Source organism: Carassius gibelio, chromosome A25 (genome assembly GCF_023724105.1).
Source record: "Carassius gibelio isolate Cgi1373 ecotype wild population from Czech Republic chromosome A25, carGib1.2-hapl.c, whole genome shotgun sequence".
Classification (NCBI taxonomy): domain Eukaryota; kingdom Metazoa; phylum Chordata; class Actinopteri; order Cypriniformes; family Cyprinidae; genus Carassius; species Carassius gibelio.
The window spans coordinates 8,940,104-8,954,147 of NC_068395.1; the positions used below are offsets into that span (position 1 = coordinate 8,940,104).

Consider the following 14,044-nt stretch of genomic DNA (forward strand, 5'->3'; position numbering starts at 1 on the left):
AAAAGGTTTGAATTATATCATGAACATCACAGTGATGGATGTGGCATCTGTTAAACAGACAGAACAGCACACATGGCACTTGTTTGTGTGACAGCAATAAAGAAATTAAGCTCTTTAAAAAAACAAGCAAACAAACAAACAAAAAACTGTGAATTTAAATTTATGTTGGAATAAGAAATAAATTATCTTAAAGGGACAGTACACCCAAAAACGACAACTCGGTAACTCTCAGTGATTTTCCTTGCAGACCATTCAATTTCACTTTAGGGTGGAAAAGATGGTGAATTACCGATTCCTTTTTTCTTTTCTTTTTTAAGTTCCTATTCAACAGAAGGAAGTCATGCACAGTTTTAACCGTGACAGAAATTCAATATTTAGGCAAACTATCTCTTTAAACCAGTTGAAAATAAACACACAAGCATCATTTTAAAACGCTGATTTGCTCGAACGGTTAGAAGAACGGGCCGAGTCAGACTTCAGTCCATCAGATGCTTAGAAAACCGGCTTGTTCAACTCATTAACGTGACATTCATCATTTCCACTTGAACAACACATCGAATTAAACAATATCATTGCCCTACAGTAAAACAAAGGAAGTAACTGCCAACCAAACTCCCGATACTGACAGCGTTTCCACTTCTTCACACAATTTCTTTCTCCTCACTCCTCCCCAGCACCGCAGTCCAGACTCGGACATTTGTACTTTCTGACCTCTCTGAAGCTCAAATTTGTCGCCTGGAGGATCTATTTCTACTCATTCCTGTAGTACGAAACCGAATGAGCACTAAAAACCGTTAGCACACGCAACACTTACCTCAACAATCTTCATAAGGCTTGAATGTGCCGCTGTAGGCGCTCCACTTCGTTTGGGCTGGCGGGATTCAACGGGTGAAATCTAACAACCGAGTTAGTAGCTGAAGCATGGCACGTAAATCAAACGTAGCCTGCTATAAAATGCCTATCTGCGACCAGAGAGTAACTTTAAAGCGACTGGCAGCAATGTTTGGTGAGAAATGAACGGTCGCGCGCGCTCGTGTGTGTTCTCTGTTTTGGGCGTGCGCTCATCCCGTGCTTCTATTCTCGCGCGCTCTCTAGGGACACCGATGATGCAGCTAATATTGCCAAGCAACAGCTCCTGTAAGAACCCATCAAAGTCTGACGAGGCTCAAGTTTGGCACGTTTTGTATCAGACGATCTAATTCATTTTAGGTGAACTGTCACATATAGGCAGGATGGCTCTAATTTAGTGAGGTCATCATATATGTCTCAATAACATGTCATAATAAGTTTCATTAATATCATTAATATAAATGAAACGCGTTAGATACAACGCTGTATGCTTTCATTTCTCCATTATGCATGTTTTTATGAACTGGATAAAATATTAAACTCACAATTTATAAGTATGGAAGTTTAAGTATTTTGCCATGCACACGTCTAAAATGAAAAATGCAATGTTTCTTCAGTTTCTCTAATCTAAATGTTTTTCATTTATTTATTTAGGAATGTTGTTTTCTTGCCATTCTGTACATAATAAAGTTATCATATAATCAAGTCTTATTAATCACATTAATAATGTTATTTCATATTTTTAGCAATTCATAATAATACAAATAAATGAATACGTTAAAGGCCTGAGCTTGACAAGAGTATATGGTCAGTTTGCATTTAATTTATATTAAAATTATTTAGAATTTATTTTTAGCTCAAATGGTATCACATGACCCATACAATATGAGTATAACATGTCATCTTAAATAGATTCAAATATAATTATAATTATACAAATATTAAATTTATTAATATATTATAATGTATTGCCTATATCCTGCCATAAAAAAATAAAATTCGTAAATAAATAAGAATTCATAAAAAACTATATAGACATATTTATAAAGATAAATCAAATAAAATTACAAAAACCCAACAAAATTACTAAACCTTTCAAATTTGAACGAAAACAGAAAATATTAAAATAAAATATGTCTCAGTGATATTAAAATAAAACTGTTATGTCATCCAATTGCACTCTTATATGCTTGTTTACTGGGTGTCCCTGGACAGGAGTCTATAAATAAATACATTCCATAAATAAATTCAGAATCTGGGGACTGACAGAGATTAAAGGAACATTGTGAATTTATAAAACTGAGAATGATATCATTGTTAAGCACTGCCCTATTTTACTATGGTATGAGAATAGCAAACCCATTCAACAGTGGTTCTTGGTTGCATGAACAATTTATTTAAGTCTAGAACACCACACTGATTAACCTTTCTCTTGTCGATCTAATGTTATTTATGGCACTATTTTGTCTATCGACTTCAGCAACTCCAAAACAATAGACTTCTACTTCCAAATGGATTAAATGATGTACCGGAGGCTGTTGTGCTACTCTATCCTGAAGGCATGTATTGATTGCTTTATAAATTACTGTCAGTTTACATCATTTCATTTCTTCACTGTCACCATGAGGTACTGTTCGCTTTTCCTTACAGCAATACATTTCACCTCGCTGCCCACAAGTTAACCAATCGTTTTTTATTCACTGCAGAAATAGACAAAATAATATTGATCTATGATTCAGGTCTTCTTGTTTCTCAATCCCCACATCTCCTCTCTAGTCCAAAATGAAAGGCAATATGGGACTTTCTCTTCAAGGTCTATTACTTGCACGCATGACGTAGCTGTCCAAGATGAAATCTCAGCAGGTTTGACCATCTAATTGTGTTTTACTTGAATTTAGAGTAAAACCTACAATACAACACATTTCCATTTTAATTCAATGTCAATTCAAAGCAGACTCTTACTTCCTTGAAGGGGTTTAGCATCATTTACTCTCCTTCATGTCATTCCAACACAAAAACCTTAGGCTTATCTTCGTAAAGCCAATTAACACATTTTCAGTGAAAATTAAGAGGTTTCAAAGTCCAGGTAATCACAATTTAGAAGATCCCAGAAAATATCACAGAGGTGTTGCAAAATGTATCTATATACTGTATATTAAGATTGCTTTATTGAGCTTCCATGTTTACCATATGTGATGTGGTCTAAATATGTGTCTCAATCATTGTTTAAATGTAAAAAAAAAAAAAAAAGAAAAAAAGACTAAATTAAATCTGTTCAACATATATAATTTTTCATTATTCATTTTACAATGCTTTTATGCCCTGATGGATCTTGTAAGGTTTGGTTGCTTGGATTTTCAGCAGGGGCGGACTTTACCATTAGGCAAAGGTCGGCAATTGCCTTGGGCCCCGAGCTACCTAGGGGCCCCCAAAATGCCCCATTAACTTGCTTAAAGATTTTTATTCTTTTTACTTTGTGCAAAATATATATTTCTAAAACTCCATTTGCGAAAAATGGCATCAAATCGTTAGTGTCGCAGACAGGAGGCCCCCCCCCCCACCTCACTACATTGGACTACTCCATTATTTCACTTACTGCGCATCTGCGAAAGTGACAAGGCTGTAATGCGCCAAAAAAACTGACGAAGAAGAAGTGATTGACAGTGATAGACATTGTGTACAGAGAGAGAGTGTTGACAGTAAAAATGAAGCGAAGCTACCAAAGCGGTGCTGAAGAAAGGAAGAAACCGGAGGAAAGCAAAAAGTTTTTAGCAAAATTGATGAGTAATGAGTACTAGCAGTCACTAGCCGCATTTCCACTGTCGGCCCAGTGCGAGCCAGGGCTTAAAAGAGGCCGTTTGTTTGCATGCTTTGTTATATATTCAAATTCAAAATCATCGATGTTTTAACTATAGAATTGATTTAATTTATCAGGACTCAAAATTAATCACACATAAATACACTTATTTCTATTTTATTTATTTATTTTTAACGCTTATGAAAATAGCCTGCTTATTCAGTCGAGTCTGTTTCTGTTTATTAGCCACAGTATAGCCGTCACATTTAGAATGAATGATAATATCTCTATTTTTATAAAAGCTCCCGAACAAAAAACATTATTAGGCTATATTCTTTTATGATAGGCAACGTGAGATAAACTCTCGAGACGAGGCTTGTGACAGATAATATAAGTTACTTAATACACGATTGTGATAGAGAATAAGAAGCTGACGTCTGATTTCTTCAAGCGGTCATATTTTACCATGTTTACTATGGTAATATGTTTAGCGTGCATATCTTTTTCATAGCTTATAAATATTTCTGCCTTGTATGGTGATTATCCACATTGGATCAAGTTATTTCAAACACTCACTGCTGACTGAAAGAGAGTTTTGAGCTCAACTTATTTAAAAAAAAAAGTGTTTAATGCTGGTGTTAAAGCTGTTATCTTTCTGAAATGATCCTCGGCGCAGACTCGCTATTTTTATAAAAGCTCCCGAACAATTATTATATTTTGATGATATGCAACGTGGAGCTAAACTCTTGAAACGAGACGACAGATAAAATGTTACTTAATAAATACACAATTGTGATAGAGAATAAGAAGCTGACGTCTGATTTCTCCAAGCGGTCATATTTAACATGCTTACTGTGTAACGTTAATGTTTAGCGTGCATAGTCTTTTATATCGCTTATAAATATTTCTGCCTTGTTTAGTGATTATAATCCACATCGGATCAAGCAAACACTTGCTGCGAACTAAGAGTGAGTTTTGAGCTCAACTTATTTTAAAACATCGTTAATGCTGCTGTTAAAGCTGTTATCTTTCTGAAATTATCCGCGCTGACGCTCTCTAGACACGGAGAAACTCCGCCTTTGTTCATAACTCCTCCTCTAGCCCCAGCTGGCCCGCTTTGGCCCAAGGTTTTCGTCGGGCCAAAAAACCCTGGCCGTTGGCCCCGAGGAAGCCCCGGCGAGGCACCAGGCCCGTCGTCAAGGGGGGGCATCGGGGGGCAGTGCCCCCCCAAATGACTCTTTGTGCCCCCCCTAAACGTAACGCACAGAACAATTAACCAAACTTGCATTACTGTGTATTCACACCGCCGGCGTCGAGAGCGTCAAAGTGGCCGGAAGTCATTCATTTTCAATGTAAACCAGCGTCGAGGAGCAGCGCGGCGCGACTTGGCCTTTGAGAGCGTCGAGCAGAGTTTAAATCAAGGCAACTTTATGGTAATGAGCTATGACGCGGTTGGGCAGCAACCAATCGGAACGTAGAAGTCAACCGCTTAAGAGGATTCCAGAGGACGCAGCTCCGATCACATTAGTTCCAAAGCAAAATAGAGGACATGTTGATTATTGCTGTTTCGCGTTTGCAGTAATCTATGATGTGTCCCTGTTTGATAAGCATTCGGTCTACGGTGAGAGCATCTGAGCGCTCACGAATCTTTCTACAGCATCGTGAGCAGAACGGCAAGGGCGATATTTGACGCTCCCGACGCCGCCGGTGTGAACGCACAGTTAGACGTTTGATATTGATTGTTATTGATTAGGATCATTGGCACTAATAACGTTCTTTCAGCAGAACTTGGCTCACAGAAACAGTAATCACTACAACGGTAACACTAGAAATGCATAACACATTACCTTCAGAAATGATTCAGACGATTCATTATTCAACGCATTATTACACAGAACATAATTTTAAATATAATTATATTCATAAATGACTGTTAAAACATCCCAAAACAGCACCCAAACCTTGCAAAGACCTACCTCATTAATTATTCAAATACAACAGCCAATGGCAAGTCTCCAGCAGCAGACCTTTCACGTTATTTTTGTGTTAGAAGTTTTATTAATTCAAATTACAATATGCAGTTTGTGTGTAAGTATATGTATATATAAATCATGCAATTCATTTAGTTAAGCATACAGTATTGTATTGTTTATACGCAATTCCTTTGAGCAGCTGAGCTGCGCGTTGCATGCGATCTCAGAATAAATTTTTGGCGGTTTTGGAAATGTTAAGAGACAATAAACAGAGACGTTGAGATCAAACGGTGAAGTATTTTATTTGAATAATTGAACAAAACAAGACTATTGTGGTCTATTTTAGTTATAGCCTAATATGGGTTTATGTTATGGTCCATCTCAGATCATAAAAAGAAGTGTGCCCCCCTATGAAAATTAAATGCCCCCCCATTTGGTTTGTTCTGGCGACGGCCCTGCGAGGCACGATCAAGCCCCGGAAGTGACAGTGGAAACGCGACTGGCCCTGGCACGCACTAGCACGCCGGTCTTAGCTCGGTAGTGGAAACACAGCTATTCTGACAAATGTGTTACACTTGAACTTGAAGATGACCAACTACTCTGGCCAAAACATCTCACTGTCAAAGAACGCTGCTTAATAGTGCAGAGAGGCCCAGTTCAGAGCAAGAATAGAATTTATCCTTTTTATTTTTCTTCTTTTTTTCTTACAGATACAACTCCAGATGTCTATACATCATTGCTGTGTGAAGACTGCTGAAGAGAAGTAACAAGTAGGGCTTTTTTTTTTAAATAAGGATTGACAAAAGGAGGGAAACAAGAGATGTAGAGGGCCCCATGTCTGTGTTTGCCTTGGGCCCCAAAATGTCTAAATCCGCCCCTGATTTTCAGTGGAGGAGGTACAGAAACCTTAGATTTCATTAAAAAGCTTAATTTGTGTTTCAGAGATTAACCATGCAGGTTAAAGTCAAAAAGGTCTGGAATGACATAACGGAAGAGTTACTTATGACAGTATTTTCATTGTTGGATGAACTATCACTTCAATGCATGTTCCTGTCTTATTGCACACAATTCATCAATGCAAATTCTTTGACTTTCACATTCGGCTAACAACACAACCGGCTCCATTCTGGTATGTACGGAACCCTCAAAGGGACATGTGATAGAAAAAAATAAAAGGTGGTGGGGGGGGGGGGGGGTATATATTTAAATGTTTTTTGGAGAAGTTATTCCTTGCAAAAGTTTTCCCATTATTTTTTGATGGGTATTTACAACCTACTATGTTGCTAGCAAATACAGCATAATAGAAAGTAAAATTAGTTGCATTTCATACTCACTTCAACACAATTAATAAAAAGTCCTCACTGATGTTTCAGATGAATAGCTTTTGACATCCGCTCTGATTTATGATGTCAATATTAATATTATGTTTCTGTCTAGTTTTAGGGTGGCATATCTATCGATGACTGAGTTGCCTGGACTCAGCATTTGCTGCACTCATTCTTGTATGGATCTCCAACCAATACATAATTAGTTCATGTGCAGTGCTAGATTCTTTAAGTTCACTAATGGAGCTCTTACCAGGAGATCAAATAGCAGTTCAGTCAGGGGTGAGGTTTGTGGATAAAAGAGACAATGATGTCACCTATAGCCCCGCCTGTATGATTGCATGTGCAAACCTCAAGCCTGAAATGCAGTGCACAAACAAAAAAAGTGACTCATGCTGTTAAGTTTGTAAAATAAAACATGTTTCGAATATGTATCTTTTGTATCTTTTATGTATATATATGTATTTCAATTGGGTTTAATCAGATTAACCAAAACTAATAAGACTCAGGGGAGTTGGCTATTTTTGGAAAGCACACTTTGTTATTGCATCTGCCCTGCTGATTTCAGAGGGCGAGACATGAATCCTAGACACGAATCCGACCCTCACAGGAGACCTGTCAGAACGCTAAACTTCTTAAACAAGATAAAACTTCCACCAGGTGCTTCAGACAGACTTATTTATAACACAAAAGCCAAAATGAATAGTTCTTTCTCAAAGGATGGCATTTTCTGTCCCCTAGCTGGATTTAGATGGCTGCCTCTGCCTTCTAAATTTAGATGAAGAAAGTGAGTCAGCCCACAGAAAGTCAATATTAATGGTGATTTATTGGAGAGTGAAAAAGAAAATATGTCCTCTGAGGATTTTAGTCAGTGTGAGGGCACCTGGCCCACAACGCCCTGAGGAAGCAGCTTCAGAGGCACACTGGGGTGGAGACAGTTCATTGAGCTTTGCCTCAGCTCACACTACTGCCCTCTGCTGGCTCACTGGACCACCGCACAACTCTGATTGGATGAAATCACAGTCTGAAGTTGAAAAAAAACTGTCTGTGACCATCATACGATTTTCTATGAAATCTGTCAACTCAGATCTGCAGACTGGATCTGACTTTCAGCAGCCAGCATCGTCTAGTTTAGATTGTAACTTGGGCAAATGTCATGTAGTGTATTTTAGCCTTAAAGGGATAGTTCCCCCAAAAATCATAATTATGTAATTAATAACTCACCCTCATGTCGTTCCAAACCCGTAAGACCTCCATTTATCTTCGAAACACAGTTTAAGATATTTTAGATTTAGTCCGCGAGCTCTCAGTCCCTCCATTGAAGCTGTGTGTACGGTATAATCTATTTCTTAGATCAGACAGACGGATAGATGTATAGATGGGTGGATCGATAGATCTATATATATTTTATGATGGAACGAATGGATAGAATGATGGAACGAAAGAATGATAGATAGATCTGTCCATTGTTATTCTCTCTCTTTTTTTATCAAGTTCGTGTGTAACAATTGCTCCCACATAAAAGGCGCTTTGAGCTCCAGAGTCTATCAGAGAAAGCAAACAGCTCAAACTCTGTAAATATGACACAGGCAGCTCCTTTCAGGCTCACCTCCAGCTGTAATGAAGATGCCTCGGGTGTGAGCGGTTTTCCACAGAGAGAATGAATTCCTAGTACACACCAGGGTTTTGCTGCTTGAAGATCATCTATTTTGGGCAACAGAAAGGATTGTTTCTGTTCTAATGTATTCAAATATATTATATCATGGAAGAAATGCAAATAACTAAAGAGATCAAAAAAACAAAAACAAAAACAAAAAAAACATTTTCAAGGGAACTTTAAAAAAAAAGTGCTTTTAGGTAATATTATTTAATAAATTCAGTAATTATATTTCACAGTAAAGTTCTAAATGTTCTATATGTTAACATAGTTAATGCATCAGATATATATTTAATTTATAATATACTATTGTTAATTGTGCCTTCATAGTGCATTATATAATGTACAAAAATAGTTTATGTAGAAACTGACATTAATTGTTCAATCTGATCTGTCTCAAAAGAATATTTCATCCACTTTGATGTAAATTACAAGATATACTGCATGACATGTCGTGTCCACTACAGTCACAGTATATCATTGCAGCAATAAATAAGTTATTCACCCTACTCCCTATATGGAGTCATATAGCATCAGATCACATCAAAAATTTCACGCACAAATTTATATAGATTTCTTGGTACATTTATATTGTAACAGCAATCATCCAGATGAGCCAATCAGATCATTACAGCCCTGTTTCTGTAGTAGCTTTTTTTCCGCCAGTAATTCAAGTATTTTTCGCATGTTCACACCACTAGGTCAACTTCCAGGGTGAAAACCGGATAGTTATTGAGCACGAAATTGCTCAGCCTTATTAAGGAGCATCTATTACTGTTGAAAACCCAGTTTCCACCAATACATTCTACCATTCAATTCTCTTTTCGCTGGCACTCCTGCCACAATTACATGCTACAGTGACTTTAAGGACCCTGAAAGGGCAGCCAAGGCGTTCTCAAGACACCTCTGCTTGGTGCTCATTTTGGAAGGTTGTTTCAAAACAAATCATCACCCTGGGCAACTCTGAAGTGAAAGAACGGCTTGGGTGAAGTTGCAGCTTGCAACATGTAGCTAATTTTTTAATAATGATCTTCCAATCCAGCTGGAAAACAGTGCATTGAATGCAGAATAAGTGATTTACGATTACACAGATGGTATGGTGTTCTAATTAGATGAATAATATGCTGTCCAATCAAACTACCATACAGTTTGTGTAGTAGTCTTCTTTAATGCCACATTGTGAAATGAAAACAAACGACCGATCATAAACTGATCGGCACTTACTTTGGATTTGGTGACCCATCTCTACATCTGCAACTGTTCACAGCAGACCAAAATGCTTTCTGGAGTATAGAATAAAGGAGATTAGAAATTAATAGTGGGATGTTGTGTAATATCCAACCAATTCTGTGTGATAGATTTCGGTAACCTTGCACTGTCTTGTCAGATTTGATAACCCTGCTGTATATCTGCAACTTTTACATCAGATCAAAATGCTTTCTAGAGTATGGAACAAATGATATTAGACATCACTAGTATAAATTTGGGTTACAACTGACATTATAGCCATTCTTTATGAAATAGAGGGGATTTCAGATTTTGGGAATGTGGTATGCTGCCATGTCAGATTTGGTGATCCTGCTGTATTTCTGCAATTTTTTAAAGCACAAAAGATAAATTAGACCAACAATCTCATGATATTCATAAAATGAAATAAATAAATAAACAATCATAGAGCAAGCTCTCGGATAGCTCTGTGCACAAGAGCATTCTCATAATTTCATTCTCGAGCACTCTGCTGCTTTCAAACGATAAAAAACAACCTCTTTGCTTCTGCAGACAGAGTCAGAGCTCTTGCTAACAGAGCAAATGCATCTGGGCATAGTTGAGGTGACATTAGCAAGACAAGCTTTGTAGTTTGTATGTGTCTGGCATCATTACCAGCTTGTCAAATATGCTTTACAAACAGAAGCAGCATAACAGAGGCCTTGTGAAGAAGATACGCCTCTGTGGAGTATCTCACTGGGCAGTTCCCAGTGTCATGTGGCTGGTTTTGCCAAGAAAGGAAATTATCGCATCGAACAATTTGATACCACAACTCTCAGAGGTTTTGCAATTAATTCAAAGCTATTGCTTTTATTCCAAAAAAGAATAAGCCAATAAAATAACAGCCAAACTCCACCACAAACATCAAAAATGAGCAACAAAGCAAGCTACGATCGAAAAGGGAGGAAATAAACACTGTTAAGTCAATAGGTCATTAACAATGTCATACATCTTATTGTTATGGACAATAACATATTGCATTAATCAGAAGCTACTAAATAAGCATGACATGTCGCCTCGAGCTGTTCGGACTGATCTGAGGAGATTAAAACCCAATACAAGTTTTTCACAACAGACATATGTGCTGAACAACAAAAATCGAATATGTGACCTCGTTTTGTGCAGTTGACAATACGAGTTGTGTTGTGTATTGACTGAATGAGTTGACCTCTGCCCTTTACATCCGCTGGGCAAAATGCTAAAATGTACAATAGGAGGTCCACTCTCACACAAACAGATACAGTCACAAAAACAGCACAAACCTGGCTGTGGGCAATAACAGTGGAAATGTTTAATAGACTACCATTCAAAAGTTTATGGGCATTATGATAAAAAAAAAAAAAGTCTCTTAAATATATATATAAATGACACCAAACTTTTGAGCAATTGTTTACAGAAGTAAAATGTGTGACAACTAGCCACGTTCTCTTCTGTAATGTGACACTAGCTAAAGAAAGACCTGAAAAAGCATTTTGACATTGATTTTACCCAGTATGAAACACACAAAAAAAATGTTATTACAGATTTAGAGCCCCTAAAGGAAACCTGGGGAGAAATCAATTGAGGTGTTATATCTGAGGTGCCCAACCGGGCGCAATGGGGTCCATTCTGTCTTCAACACTATAGATTCTCCTCAAAAGCATGATGTGACACCAAAGACTAAACCACTCTGTCGGAGAACAGGTTTAGAGGATTCATGGCTCTGTTTCTTAGGACTTCTCAGAGTGCGTTCACAGCCATTAGCTACTGTGGTCTTAAGAGCTTAACTGCATGCTAAGTTCTCCTAGACATTTCATGTCTGGCGCCAGAGTGAACAGGAGATCTCTGAGCTTATAGGAAAAAAGATATATAGCTTGACAACAAGAGTCATTAGAGACCTAATCAAGCATTCAACAAGACAGTGAAAGGTTATCCATGAGAGAAACGTCATGTAAACTTCCCTTTCTTTGCAGTTAAACTAGTATAGGACCATTTAAAATGAACTGCTGCCCTCTAGTGGTAAAACCTTTCGGTTGTTTAAAGTACAAAACCGCTCATTCCGACAGAATCCATTATTTTCACGGATCACTTGCTGTGCTTATTTAATCAATATTTTGACATTGTAAAATATGCAAGGATAATTATGTGTTTATATTACTAGTATTTATTACTTAGTATTTATTAATAAGTACAACAGTTGATGCTGAAAAATATTAAATGTAATACACTTCACACTAGTTGTATAATTAATAAACTTATATTTAATATTGTTGTATTAATGTCCAATATTCATAAACAATATAAATATTCAAAAACAAATAATTTATTATAAATATTAAAATCAGTTTAATTTAAACAGTCCAAGGTGTTTCAAACATGTATTAGTAAAAATATTAATGCAGTGCTTTGAAATGGAGGAATTATAATATAAGTAGCATTTCATTTCTCCAGCCTCTCTTTGATTGGCTCAGGGGCAAAGGTGTATCCAATGGCCTGTTTTTCAGTTACATTTAAATAAAAAGTGTTTTATTATTATTATTATTATTTAAAGTTCAAGAATGTTATTTTGGAATTGTGACAGTACACTAGTTAAAAATTAAAATAGTTTATATATAAATATGTAATTCTTTAAAGTTAAAATATGTAATTTTGGAATAACAATGGAAAATGTGTAAAAATAAAAATAAAGTTACATTTGGAATTAAATTAGAACACTAGTTTAAAAACTAGTTTATTAAAAAAAATTTTTTAACTAAATTAATATAAGAAAATAAATCAATATAATAGTTTAAAAATTATTTTGGAATTACAATGGAAAACTAGTTAAAACAATTACATTAATAAAATGAAAATAAAACAGTAAATTAGTACAAACAAAATCTTTAAAGTTCAGCTGTGTAATTGAATGTAAATAGAAAAACTAGAGAGTTAATAAAATAAAAATCAAGTAAAATAAAAATAAAATAGGTAGTTTAAATATAATTATTTTAAGTTCAAGTAATTGAATTAATTACTTGTGTAAGTGTTTAAAAATTACTTATTCAAAGTTCATTTATGTAACTTGAGAATTATGATAGAACACTTATTTAAAACAGAAAATAATTTTAAAAATTAGTTTAATTAAGTGTTTAAAAATTACTTATTCAAGGTTAAAATAAGTAATTTTGGAATTGTGATAGAATACTAATTAAAAACAAAATAATTAATAAGATTTTACAAAAATTAAATGTTTAAAAAAACTACTTCAAAGTTCAGAATGTCATTTTTGAATTTGGTGGAAGGCTACTTCAAAACATAAATTAGTTAATAAACTAAAAATCAAATAATAAAATAGTAGGGGGAATGTAATAATAATAATTCTTTAGAGTTCCAGAATGTAATTTCTATATTTTTTTCATTCATTCATTCATGAAAGTTTGCAAACTTTATCCACAAGACTGTCAGACCCACTGACCTCAGGATGTAGGAAGTTTCCGTGGCTGATTCTGTCAGGAGGCAAGTTCAACAACAGCTCACACTCGATAAAAAAAATTACAAAAATAGAAGTTGACCATAAAAGCTGCAGGTTGTTACTTAGAATAAATACTAAAAATTACCTTACATCAGTGTCAACTTCCTCATGTTACATTGTGGGATGCTTACAAAGTTTCAATGCATCTTTGTATGCTGATACCTTTTTGTGACAAAAATAAATGTCAACAAAAGGCAGAAATGAGCTGCTAATAATTGTTTGAAATATAAATCACGCAGCTCCAAATATTTAACGCTATCTGCCGCAAACGCAAAATCACTGCTTTGGCAACCTGTTTAATAATTATAATTCTCTTTTTAATTTGTTCTTAAAGGTGAAAGATATTAAAACACTGAGTAAGCCATTACCAGTATGTCCTTTTCTGAATCAACCAGCTTATGAATCTCTTTAAACACTTAAAAACAGTTGGAGAAATAGAGACTAACGTAGTAATAATTCAACTAAGCTAATTCAACAAAATATCACCAGGCCATAGATTCACAGACAGGGTTTACGACACTGAAAGTGACGTGACATTCAGCCAAGTATGGTGACCCATACTCAGAATTTGTGCTCTGCATTTAACCCATAACACACATGTAACACACACACACACACACACACACACACACACACCGCAGTGGGCAGCCATTTATGCTGCGGCGCCCGGGGAGTCCGACTCTCTAA

The 14,044-nt window shown here is 35.9% G+C and overlaps 1 protein-coding gene across 1 annotated transcript in view; it reads right to left on the reverse strand.

The window, feature by feature from the left end:
• The window catches only part of LOC127946703 (carbohydrate sulfotransferase 8), a 91,381-nt gene extending 90,281 nt beyond the window's left edge, over positions 1–1,100 (reverse strand). The window contains exon 1 of the mRNA XM_052543419.1: positions 815–1,100. The gene's annotated coding sequence lies outside the window, so the exon portion shown is untranslated. The remainder of the gene's footprint in view (positions 1–814) is intronic.
• Between the last annotated feature and the right edge of the window lie 12,944 nt (positions 1,101–14,044).